The following is a 12,878-nucleotide window of genomic DNA, read 5'->3' as shown; positions in this document are numbered from 1 at the left end:
CATGTGGTAGGTTTGCTTCTGATAATATACTTCTTGCTGCATCCAAGATAGTTTTGTTTTTCCTTTCAACAACTCAATTCTGATGTGGTGTCCGAGGTGTTGATAGTTGTTTTCTGATTCCATTTACTTCACAGAATGCATTAAATTCCTTAGATGTAAATCCTCCTCCTTGATCTGATCTTAGACATTTTATTTTCTTACCGGTTTCATTTTCTACCATAGCTTTGAATAGTTTGAACTTTCCAAGTGCTTCTGATTTTTCTCTGAGAAAAGTAACCCAACACATTCTAGAATAGTCATCAATGATTAGCATGAAATATATATCACCTTGTAAGCTTTTAGTTCTAGCCGGACCACATAAATCAATATGAATTAAGTCAAGAGCATTATTGGATTTTTCTAGAATACTTTTGAAACTAGCTCTAACTTGTTTTCCAAATTGACATTCTTTGCATACTGTATTGTGAGGTTTGACAATTTTAGGTAAATCTCTAACTACCATAGTAGTACTGATTTTCACCATGCAATCAAAGTTTACATGACAGAGTCTCTTATGCCATAGCCAACTTTCATCAATATGTGCAATCAAGCATGTCTTTTCACTGTTATTCAAATGAAAGATATTACCTCTAGTTTGATTACCGGTTGCAATTTCCAAACCAGTTCTATTCATGATTTTGCATTTTCCATTTTTGAATTGTAACTGAAATCCTTTCTCAACTAATTGACCAACACTCAAAAGATTATGTTTTAAACCTTCAACATAGTAGACATTGTCAATATTATTCTTACCATCAAGAGATATTGTACCCTTACCTTTGATCAAACAAGCTTTATCATCTCCAAATCTTACTAAGCCTCCATTGTATTCTTGAAAGTTCAAGAATTTACCTTTATCTCCTGTCATATGATGTGAGCATCCTAAATCAATAATCCACTCATCCTTTACTTCAACTTTAGCTGCCAAGGCCTGTTCTACCGGTTGAGCAATAGGTGTTGGTTGATCTTTTGTTATAGCAACAAAAACCCATCCATTGTCTGTCGGATCCTCATCAGAATCATCAGTCACTCCTTCATCAGCAAGATAACAAGATTTGTCTTTATTCTTCTTAAATCTATATCTCTGATATTCAGGTTTAGGCTTGTATGTTCTTCTAGCTTCTTCTCTTAGTCTAGCATGTCTTTCAGGGCATCTTGAAGCCATATGACCAATCTTATTGCAGTTAAAACATTTAAAGGGTGCTTTACCTTCACACTTACTTCCAACTAGACCTTTAGGCATTTTCCTTGCAAATAGTGCTTCAAGTTCTTCAAGTTCTTCATTTTCTTTCCTGCTTTCTTCAAGTTCTCTTGCATAAAAGGCTTTCCAATCTGATTTGTCAAATGATGGTGCAGGTGATGTAGATGCTTTAAAGGCTAAATCTGTCTTTATAGTAGCAACAGGACCAAATTCTTCAATTTCAAAAGCTGAAAGTTTTCCAATCAATGTATCCCTAGTTACTGATGTATTAGGCATTTTTCTTAACTCATTTATAGCAATGACTTTCATTTTATATGCCAGTGGAAATCCTCTTAAAAGTTTTGAAACAATTTCATCCTCACTTAAGTTTCCTCCACAACATTTAATACCCAAAACAATCTCATTTACTCTTTCCATAAAAGCAAAAATCCTTTCTTCTTCTTCCATTTTCAGATTTTCATACCTAACCCGGAAGCTTTCAAGTTTTGCAATTTTGACTGTGGAATCTCCTTCATTCAGTGTTTCCAAATGATCCCAAATAGATTTAGCAGTAGACCTATCTGATAATCCCATTATTTGCTGATCTGATAATCCCATTATTTGCTGATCTGTTAATGCGCTCAAAAGTGCTTCTCTTGCTTTGCAATCATTTTCCTCATCTTTTCCCAAGGTAGGTGGATTAGGCTGACCAGGAGTAGGAGTAGTATAACCATTCTTTATAACATCCTAGATGTCGTTTCCAATGCAATTTAAATGTGTCTCCATTCTGATCTTCCATATGCCATAGTTGGTTCCATCAAGCTTAGGACTGTCCTTCCTAAAATAGTTAGTAGACATTGGATCTCCTCAAGCTATTAAACTTCTGCAAAAGAGGACTAGGCTCTGATACCAATTGTTAGGTCCCAGAGACAACAGAGAGGGGGAGGTGAATCAGTTGTCTAATAAATTTAAACCAAAAACAACTTAACCAACTTACTACTTAATACCGGTGAAACAGTCTAATATGTCGGTAGACAGTTTTAATAGTTAATTGCAATACCGGTAAGGATTAATGCATGAAACAAAAAGACAAAGTCATCCACAACACATAACACCAATATTTATACGTGGAAACCCTGTAAGGGGAAAAACCATGGTGGGAAACCTTACCCACAATCAAATGATACTACTGCAAATAGTAAGTGTATACAAATGGGGTCTGCACATGCAGAAAGGCCAAGTGCCCAGAGCTCGCTGCTCAATCACAAAATAGGAGTCACACTGACTACAATTGGATGGTTAAATCCAATAAGAATGTACTGCTCAAAATAGCATCTTCATATGTTGGATTCGGTACCGGTGTAGTTCTGATTGTCTTCACAAAAACCCTCCTTCAATCTTCAAATGATGTCTGCGTGTATAGCTCTTCTTATTCTCGCATATACCTTCACACAATCCTTTTTCGTATTCCTCATTCAATCTTACAAATAAGATCTTACATTTATACCATACCTTAAGACCAATTTTAGTAGGTCGGCTCTAAAGGATAATACAATAAAATTAATCTACAAATCAATTAATACCCGATGCAATAACTAATTCACCATGTCGGCTTAATGCATTTACAACAATAATAAGTCATCTTCATAGCATGCCATGCTGATCTGAAAAAGATAAACCTGTCGGTGTACCTGGACCTATTTGCCGGTAATAGCAAATATATAAATATGAATATACCAATAAAAAAACTCCAAGACAAGGTGTCTACACAATGTCTTTGACATAACCAAGTGTTTTCCATATCATTCCAAGTGTTGGTGATCATTATATCCTGCCGATGTACTAGATACCGGTGACTGTGCATAAGTCACTTGCTTACTGATGAATGTTGTTGATTCTCCAAAGTGCCAGAGTTGATAAGTGTTTAGTAGGTGTTGACATCAATGACAAAACCATACCAAAATACCAACAATGACCCCTTAGGACACAATATGACCCCTAACGATATCTAAGGGGTCATATGGTGTCCTGAGACGTTATATGATGTCCTAGGAATTTTTAGGACACAATATGACCCCTTAGCACACCATACAATCCCAAATGACACTGTATGGTGTCCTAAGGGGTCGTAGGACACTATATGACCCGTTAGGACACAATATGACCCCTAACAACACCTAAGGGGTTATATTGTATCCTAAGGTGTCATAGGACATCATATGACCCTAACAACACAAAATGACACCTAACGATACCTAAGGGGTCATATGGTGTTCTAAAGGGTCATAGGACACCATATGACCCCTTAGCACACCATAAGACCCTTAATGACACCATATGGTGTTCTAAGGGGTCATAGAACACCATATGACCCCTTAGGAAACCATACGATGCATAATGAAACCATATGGTGTCCTAAGGGGTCATAGGACACTATATGACCCCTTAGGAGACCATACGACCCATAACAACATAAAAATGGTGTCCTAAGGGGTCATAGAACACCATATGACCCCTTAAAACACCATACGACCCATAACAACACCATGTGGTGTCCTAAGGCATCATAAGACACAATATGACCCCTTAGGACATAATATGACCCCTAACGATGTCATATAGTGTCCTAAGGGGTCATAGGACACTGTATGACCCCTTAGGACACAATACAACCCCTTAGGACATAAAATAAACCCTAATGACACCTAAGGGGTCATAGGACACCATACAAAACATAACAACACCAAATGGTATCCTAAGTGGTCATATGGTGTCCTAAGGTGTCATAGGACACCATACAACCCATATCACCATATAGTCTCCCAAGCATATGGTGTCCTAAGGGGTCATACGACACCATATGACCCATTAGGACACAATAAGACCCTTGATGGTGTCCTAATGGGTCATATAGTGTCCTAAGGGTTCATAGGACACCATATGACCCCTTAGGACACCATACAACTCCTTGCGATACCATATGGTGTCCCAAGGAATCGTATGGTATCCTAAGGGGTCATATAATGTCCTAAGGGGTCATATGGTGTCCTAAGGGGTTATAGAACACCATATGACCCCTTAGGACACCATAAGACCCATAGCGATACCATATGATGTCCTAAGGGGTCATATGGTGTCCTAAAGGGTCATGGGACACCATATGACCTCTTAGGATATAGTATGAGCCCTAACAAAACCTAATGGATCATATGGTGTCTAAGGGGTCATACGATGTCGATACCATATGACCCCTTAACACACCATACGACCCCTAATGACACCATATAGTGTCCTAAAGGCTCATAGAACACCATATGACCCCTTAGGACACCATAAGACTTATAACAACATCATATGGTGTCCTAAGGTGTCATATGGTGTCCTAAAGGTTCATGCGACACCATATGACCCTTTAGGAGACCATATTCTCTCTCACATTATTTCTTTCCCTCAATTACCCTCGATCACCTCTCTCATCCTATGGGTTTATAGATACTTCCCTCTCCCCCTCTACCCACCCCCTAATTACTCTCTATGTCTCTCTTCACCTCTGTCCCCATCTCTCTTCTCTCTTTGTTGATACTTTCCCCTCTCCCCCTCTCCTCCTACCCCCTAATAATCTCAAACTCTCCCTCTCATTCTCTCTTCACCCCAATCACCCCCTCCCTCTCTTCCTTCGCCTTCCACCTAATTACCTATAGCTCTCTCTCACACTCTCTCTTCCCCCCAATTAATCTCTCCTTATCACCTCTCTCCCCCTCTCCTTTTTTTGATACTTCCCTACGCCTCTCCTTGTCCCCTCTGAATTTTGTTGCTAGAGATGAGAAGGAAATGCAGAGAGACTAGTCTAGATCTTAGGGAAGAGAGAGTAACATAGAGGAGGAAATTATGAAGAGGTAGAAATATAAGCACCTTTTAGAGCTTGAGAAATTTAATGGGGTATTCATTTATAGTTAGAGATATAGGTCTAGAGAGAGATGTACAAATATGGACAAAAGAGAGGGAGGAAGAAACAAATAGGTGGAGTGATAGGTTTAGGAGAGAGGGGTGGAGAAAGGAACAAACATAGATAACATGGTTTATCAAAATTTATTGAACTCAAAAAAATTCATAAATTTTCTATTATTAATTAATTACTTATTTAGTTTATTTTGAGATTATTGTTACAAAAATTCATGCAATAGGGAAATCATATGAAAAAGTCATGAGTTTTTTATGTTTTAAAATGAAGGATGAATTTAAATGAATTATAATTATTATTTTTTTTAAATAATTGAAAATCTACCTATTCCATATCATATATCTCTTAATTACCTTTCCAACGCCTATAAAAAATCAAAATTTTGATATAAAGTGCAAAAGTTATGCCCAATTTACTAAAATTTATTTTCTTATTTTTTCAAAAATCGGATATCCGATTTTATTGGCTATCCAATTTTAAAACATAAATTATTCCCTCCATATTTTGGTTCGGGTTTGCTTTGGGATTTGGCTTGGAAGTGACAAGCCTAGAAAGTCAACTGAAAAAACGTGTTTTTCAGTACTCCTTGATTTTCCAGACTTTACATTGGTGGCTGACGACTTTTTTTACAGCCAAAATTGATAAAACAAAAAGGTTTTTTTAAGGACATTCACAACTTTCCAACAATATAAGGCTTGTCTTATTTCAACTTTAATAAATAATAATTATCTATTTTCTAATTGAATTCTGACAAAAGTCCTGATTGATAGACTGATTGAAAAATACTCATAACTTTCAAACCGCATAACATTTTTTGAATCTGAAATATGCATCACATCCTATGCTTTGTCTACTATAGGAAAAAATTTAAAAATTTTGAATTTCATAAGGTTTTGACCAAGTTAAGGTGGTCAGATGTAGGAGTTTCTGAATTTCTGAAAAGTTGTAGTAAATAATTCATAAATAATTATTTACTTCATAAAAAATTATAAAAAAATATGTGTCACATCCAGACATGAGTCTAATACTTATATTATAAATCTTATTAAATAATATTATGATTTGATTGTGATTAGGGTGGTCAGACATACACCTACTTCTTATTTTTTTCTTGAATTTTTGTACCACTACATTGAAATTTGAATTTTCATCAAATAGGATTTTTTTTTTCAAAAAACAACTAGTAGCTTAGAAACTACATTCAATTTTCTATAAATTCTCTTCTTACATATTTTAAAAATAATGTTCATAACTTATTCAATTTTTCATGTCAAGTTGCATAACTTTGATTTTTTCAAATTTCATTGCCACTTAAGGGCCTGTTTTGGCACACCATGATCCTGCACATACCCACATTAATCTTATATGGACTGATTACACTCCTCATTCTTCTATTCTTTATCACTATACTGAGTTTCATCATTAGGATTCTCATTACCATCACCTATTGATTGACACTCCTTTTGAGAATAGGCACAAAAAGTGTCATTGCCATAAGCCTCAGGGCTACACCCTACTCCATCTTCAACCTCTACTCTTTTGAATACACACTTATCTTCATCTGAGGCTAGAATCACTTGGTCACATGCAACCATACTGTTATTTGTAGCTTGCACACACATACCATCATTACTAAGATTTGTGGACAACAAATTTTTCATGTATTCACATCTTATTTTGTCCATGATGTCTAAGGAATCATAGGCCATCTGCATATCCATTATTCTAAAATCCTCCAATAGTGCACTAGAACCTTCCTCAAAAGCTTAAAACATACATACTAATGCAAGATGGAGTGTTTGGCTTAAATCCTTTAGGGATTCGTGACAAAGCCTTTTCAAACCTATAACTGAAAGCAATGTGGGTCTCTTCATCTTGCCTCCTATTTTGAGATAACTATGTGACAAGATCAGTAGGTTCTTTTGTAAACTCTTTTCTGTATACACCCACTAATTCATCCCAATGAGCAAAGGATTTCTTTGGAAAACTTAGATACCATTCCTTAGCTCTTGCATCAAGAGACCTAACAAAAAACCTCATCCACATGTCATCCTCTTTAAACAAATGCTTATTCATGAAACTATGAAATCTTAGGACATGTACATCCCCTTCGCATACATTGAATCCATCAAATCTGGGCATTTGAATATAAATTTGAGTTGGCATACTTTGAATCTTATAATCTACCCATGATAGGTCCAACTAATCATACAATGGATCAAAAGAATTAATAGGGGTCTCAGAAGCTTGAATGGAAGGCATACCATAGTTAACACTCAACTGAGCTTGTGGAGACATCAACCTCTTATTCAAATATGCAATATTTTTAGCAAACATTGTCTCTTCTCTTTGGCTTCACACATGTCCATACACACTTGGATGCATGGCATTTGTAATTCTACATACTTGAGCCTTATCCAACTCTTCAATCTTTTATCTATTTGGGCTAAGGCTTCTAACATTTTGACCAGTCTATCATAGTTGTGCATAGGCATTTGCATATCTAGATTTACAAAAGGACTAGCACCATAACTATAAACCAATGAAGCATAACTAGAATACATGCTAGTATGACTATACCTGGGGTTTGAATCATAAGAAAATAAAGGATAACCCATGGCATAAACATACCCAGTACAATCAGCCATAACTTAGCAAATCCTAGAATACTAAACAAATACTTAAAGTGTGACAATAATTATATTCAATATAGCAATACCAATAAATGGGAGCAAGAAGGAAACTGTGTACCTTTTCATCTCCAACTGATGCAACTTCGAATGGAAATTTTTTTCTAAGATGCGAATAAATTTTCTGAGTTCTTCCAACAGAGTCTTTGAACTTTGTGTGAACCAAACAATAATGAAAATCACCATTAACATATCAAAATGACTAGGACATGAATATTCTTTGGTCTGCAACAACTTTTCAGCAGTGTCCTTCCATCATCACTTGAGCCTTGAGCTGCTACAAATGAACATTTTTTCAGACCTAGAACTTTCTTCAACATTTGGAGCTCTTTTGCAACTTTTATCAGGTTCTTTTTATGACAGAGCCACCACCTCCTTGCAGAGGAACATTCTTTGAACAACAAGGAGCTATTCAAGACATTTTAACATTCTGGGTCTTTCTTTTCAACCAACAGAGTCACTTGACTTTTCTTCACATATGTTGTTGTAAAACTTATTTGAGGCTGAAACTTCTTTAACCAGAAACTCTTGGGTAACATAACAATTTTTTCTTCAAAATAATCCCCAACAAAGTCACCAATCTATTGGTTGCAGCTCAGATGGGGAAGATTCAACTATATGATGATTCGATAATTTCTAACCTGAGATTATAGACACTTATCCCCAACAAAGTCACCAATCTATTGGTTCCCAAATCAATAGATTCTAATTCCTAGAGGAATAGCCACTAACTCATCAACAGACTCAAAATAGAATTTGGCCAATGAACGAGATTTAGTCACAAAACTAAAATATCCACCACATTAGGCTCTACAAAACCAAGGTGGGTCTCCCTTGCAATGTCTTAATAACCTAAGACAACTTCATGCATAGACATTGCATGCTACAACAGATTATCCCAATGAAAATATACCAGGGAAGATGGATAGACTCTTGGTTTTGGCTACAACCTTAGTTTATAAGCATCTATGCAACCATTGGGACTAGTTTTTCTACATTAAACCTACTCCTAATACAAAAAATAAAATGATTTTGAGATAAGACTGATTCTGAAAACTAAAAGACAAGAACCATGACCAGTTCCTTATTAGGGTAGCAGAGTCAACCTACAACAAGCAAATATTGAACTCAAATAGTATGAAATATAACCAATTAGTTCTGAGCACTAATGCATGACATTAACACCCTCCATTGCAGTTTCCTTGCAGCCATACTTGTAGATCCTGCATGTACATAACATCATTTCTCATCCTATAATAAGCATTTTAATCTCTTCCTTGAAGAGAAGCTAAAGATAAAGCAACATCAGACTTGTTCAAACAAAATAAAGGATCGTTGATCTTTTATTTCATATAATAATGGCAATACATAAAGGAGACAGCTCCAAAAAACTCATGAAACTTGATAGCACACTAGTTATAGACTATTTGAAAGCATCAAAGTGATTACAAGCTAAAAGATAAAACTCAAAACATACTCTAAGTCTAGACTGTACATGGAAGCCTTGCTTCCACAACTTTTCAAAAGTTACATTCAGAATAATATCTAATGAGAAGAAAAGAAGATTAAGTAAAACCTAGAAGAAACCCTAGAAAAAACCCTAAAGGAATCTTCAAAAGTCTTCATTGAATTTTTCAAAATTTAAATCTGTTATTTTCTCCTCCAAAATTATCTTCAATCTACACCTTTAAATTCAAATGTGACACCTCAGAAATCTGAAAATAAACCCTGTAGTCACATGTCACACTCAAATTTCTGCTCTTTGACCAAAAATTTCCATTTTTGGCTCACTATCCTACCCTGTCAATAACACACTTTTATGCTCCGATCCAAAAACAAAAGTACCCCTCTTATTGGAAAAAGTGTTCGCCTTTACTATGGATTTTTCCCTTGACTGAAAATGGAAAATTTATTTTTTGCTGGAACTGCTTTGTCACATCATTTCTGCACATTGACTCTTTTGATGAAAACACTTCACTTGGTAATTGCTGAAAAAAAATTACCCCCTCTGCTAGCTTTTATTTTCATTTTATGTGCATCTTCTCTTATGGAAATACTTTCAAATTTAACGAAGTGTTATATCTCTACAATTTATCCTTTTAGAAAAAAGCAACTAGTTCTAGGTGGAAGTTACTTTAAACATTTTCCCATGCTTTGATTCTTGACGAATACTTGCCTTTTCATTTTACTAGGCAATCCAACTTTAATAAATTTCAAAACTCAGAAACACATTGTACCTTTCTTCATGACCGATTATTATGCACTCATTGCATTGGAACATTTTCACAAAAAAAAAAAAAAAACCCCTTCAAATAGTGGAAATAATGTTCCAGATTGATACATATTTTGACCCGGAATAATATCCTTGTGTATTTAATTGGCTGCCTTATACCATTTTCTAAAGCTCCCATCTTATCTGTGATTACACATTTTGCATTTACTTATACCAGGGCATTGCACGGAACCATACATCTTTGACTTACTTCATCCTCTTTTCCATCTTGAGTGCCCTTTGATTCTGGTACACTCACCTTTTATTTACTATTCTTTATAGTATTCTTTCCAAAGAAGATTTGCACTTTGCAATAGCCCCATCCCTGGCATTTCATCTCCACTATCTTCTTTCAAAACCCTATTCCAGACATATCAATGTTCATGCCTGAATGTAGCCCGACCCATGTGTGATCTTTGCATATCACTTCATCTTGTCAAATACGTGTTGTGGAATCTCTAACTTATGTAGCCCCTTATATCTTCTGCATGCCTCCATTACTGTTACTACATAACTCCCCTCATACACCCATATACATATTTGTTTGTTTCTACATCCACTCCCAACACTGTAGAAAATGGAACATCACTATAAAGCTTCTAGTAGATACTCTAATCGTGGCACTCTCCCTTTCACAATTTCTAGATCTGAACTCTACTCCTCATATGTTGTGTAGAATTGAGGGCACCGCATATTGTTCAGGACATAGGCATGGATGTAGATTGCACTGCAAATTCATAGAAACTCTATATTTTATCTTGCTCCATCCAATTCGTAGGTGTCCCTACTATGTGTTCTATAATCATGTTATGAAATACCATTGGTAGCATTTCAATGTCCTTCAAAAACAAAATGTGTTCAAGACAACCAACATCTTTTGCAAATAAATTATGCATGCATCATATTGTGTTCATCCTAGTATAATTAATGTAAAGGGATACCAAGAGTAGCATGCCGAAGGGATTGTGCACAAAAGTCCCCACATTTCTCCTCCAACGCTTCCAATCGGTTACTATATTAATCCCAAGGCCCTTCTGAAACTTTTCTCAAAACACAACATACTATACGCATTACCCATCAAAGGCCTCTCAGATTAGCGCCCCTCCTGCAAGCGATTCACATACACACCTCCTATGCCTCTCCCAAGAATAGAATCTATCATGGCATAGAAAAGATGAAACATCATTCTGCTAGAAGGTGAAAAGGGATGTATGAATATGCCACTCTCATTCTCAACACCATTGGTCTGAGTAGGATGTACATCATATAAACAAAATAACAATGTTGTAGACAATATCCTCGAAGAGCATCATGACCCTAGGATCGACATGGCATGTTTGCAAAAGACTATGGTTTTTGATAATACTATTTTAGGAACATCCTTTACTGGGAATGTAATGACTTGAATTCAGCCCACAAACAGACAATGCCCCACCTCTTTCCCTTTACATCATTTCTAACACTCCATTTTGGGTCGGGGAGACATATTTTTTAGCATCATTAGTTGGAAGGCATGCTTAAATGTTCACCCCGCTAGGTCATTGGCCCCCAAATACCTTCATAATGCTCCAACGGAACCTTTTGTTAGTTGTAACACATATATTATCTACGATTCAAAATCTGCAACAAAAACATTCATTCGATCATTTCTGCAATTTGGGTCATGTTGCGTGTCCTTTTTGCATTGTTTGCATCATTACTTAAGAACACCCAAAAAATGCATCTTGCCTCGCATGGAGTCCATCAATCTACTCCAACAGCTTGCATCACTACTCATAGAACTTACAAACACCAAATAATATACTTGCCATTGCTACAGATCTGATAGAGTCAACATCTTTGAACTTTCACTTCATCACCTGGAAGCATGGAACAATGGCAAAAATTCTAGGAGCGAAGACCATTGTTGTAGAAAACCCTAAAATTTGCTCTCGTGCATTCATCTCTTTGGTTCCCCTAGCTTTTTCTTGCCCTGTAGTGCCTTTTGGTCAACCCACCGTGACCTGCGGGGTAGCAGGGAGGTCCCCCTCACTACACCTTACCTGCCCTGCATGCCTCTTTTGCTACCTAATCCTATGTTGTGGGGTGGCAGGAGAGGCCTTCTTTCCCCCTTGCCAGCTCACGCCTCTTTTGCCTTGTCCCAAAATCCTTGCGGGGTGGAGGGAGCAGCCCTCCCCCGCAATCCCTCGTTGAGCTTTCTTCATGCCATCATGTGTTGGGGATAAAAAATTTAAGACTTCTCATAAATTCCAGCAATTTCACTTGCAACACTTACAATGGGGTGAGTGTGGTTGACTACATTGTTTGTTCGCATAGCCTATGTGAAAAAATCAAAGATATGGTGATTGGTTAACATTTATGGGACCTCAAATCAGATCACAAACCGATCTATTTAAGTATTGTTTGGGCAGAAAAGAGTTATTATGTGGAAAAAAATCAACCTTCCCTACAACAACATTCAAAGGGCAAAATTCTTTTGATGCAAGAAAATGCTTGTATCTTCCAGGCTGCTTTGGAGAGACTTCTTAAATGGGAGAAAAAGACATTTCATGATCTTAACAGTCATAAGTTAACAAATCTAATCCATGTGGCCCTCTCAAAATGCAAAAGAACAAAAAAGAAAAAATCTGAGACAAACTGTTTCCCGGTGAATGCTTGGTTTGATGAGGAATGCAAAATGGCTAGAAGAGGTTTAAGAAAGTCAAATAATAAAGAGACTCACATCAAAGCTTACAA

Source organism: Cryptomeria japonica, chromosome 3 (assembly GCF_030272615.1).
Source record: "Cryptomeria japonica chromosome 3, Sugi_1.0, whole genome shotgun sequence".
Taxonomy (NCBI): domain Eukaryota; kingdom Viridiplantae; phylum Streptophyta; class Pinopsida; order Cupressales; family Cupressaceae; genus Cryptomeria; species Cryptomeria japonica.
The sequence above is the reverse complement of the archived record's forward strand: the minus strand, read 5'-3'. Positions refer to the sequence as shown.